Source organism: Leucoraja erinacea, chromosome 11 (genome assembly GCF_028641065.1).
Source record: "Leucoraja erinacea ecotype New England chromosome 11, Leri_hhj_1, whole genome shotgun sequence".
Taxonomy (NCBI): domain Eukaryota; kingdom Metazoa; phylum Chordata; class Chondrichthyes; order Rajiformes; family Rajidae; genus Leucoraja; species Leucoraja erinaceus.
The window spans coordinates 27,858,587-27,859,793 of NC_073387.1; positions in this window are offsets into that span (position 1 = coordinate 27,858,587).

Consider the following 1,207-nt stretch of genomic DNA (forward strand, 5'->3'; position numbering starts at 1 on the left):
TTTAGCGTCTTTGGCACTGTGTTGGTCCCTTATTTGAGGATGAAAAAATGTTGGAAACAATTCTGATAAGTTGGAATTTCCCTATGAGAATGAACTTACCTGCACATGCCAGGCATTAGTCCATTTACTGGACTGATATCTGAAATGGCAGGTTATCTTATGAAGAAAGGTTGGAGAATTAGGCTTGTATACATTAAAGTATGGAAGAGTGGGAGAGGATTTGATTAAATCATGTATAATCTTCAGGGGGATTGCCAAGGTGGATGCCAAAAGGATTGTCCCTCCTATGGAAATTAAACACCAAGCTTAAGAGTTATCGGTTGCCCATTAGAGACAAAGATGAGGGAATTTTGTTTTCTCTTGAAGGTCCTGACTTTTTGGAACTCTCTTCCTCAAAGTGCAGCAGAAGCACAGTTTAATTATTTTTTTGGAAGAATTGGGAAGATTCTCGATAAGGAAGGAGATGAAATATTCCAATGGTAGGCAAAAAATCTTTAATGTGGTTCAAAGATGGCCAACATTCCATGACAAAAAAAACAGGAAATTATGTTGTACACCAAGGAAGTTTATTTCTATTGTATAAATATACACATTGATATTCTGTATGCAACTGCAAGTGTACCTTTCAATATAATGTGCGGTGTTTAGTTTGCAAATGTTAGTTCATCACTGATGTGTTCCTTTCTTAATCCTGTTTTTTCTTATCTCTCATTCATTGGCTGACATATTTTCTCTCTGTGTCTTAATTGCATTCTTAAACTGTCTCTCATATTCTTTCTTCCTGATATTTATGTAATGTTGGTAGGTGATCAAAAAAAAACTTCATAACACACCAGTCAAACAAAACTATTACCTGGGTAAAACACAATGTTGTGGAGTGGCAGCATTTGTGGAGGGAATAGGCGATGTAAGGTTCAGAACCCTTCTGAAGACAATTTACTGTTTACTTCTGAGCTCACCTCTTACAGATGTTATCCCAAATTATTACGGTGGTATGTATACAATAGACCCCAAGTGTTTGAGCAGAGAAGAAATCAGAAGAATCACACATAAGATGTAAGGTTGGGAGATGGTTGAGAAGAGGTCATAGGGAAATAAATGATTACCCTTACTTCAACATTATATCTTGTCCTTCACTACAAACTGTCATTTTTTTGGACTCAGGCTGCAGCAATTACAAAATTGCCTCACCTTGATTAATGTTTTG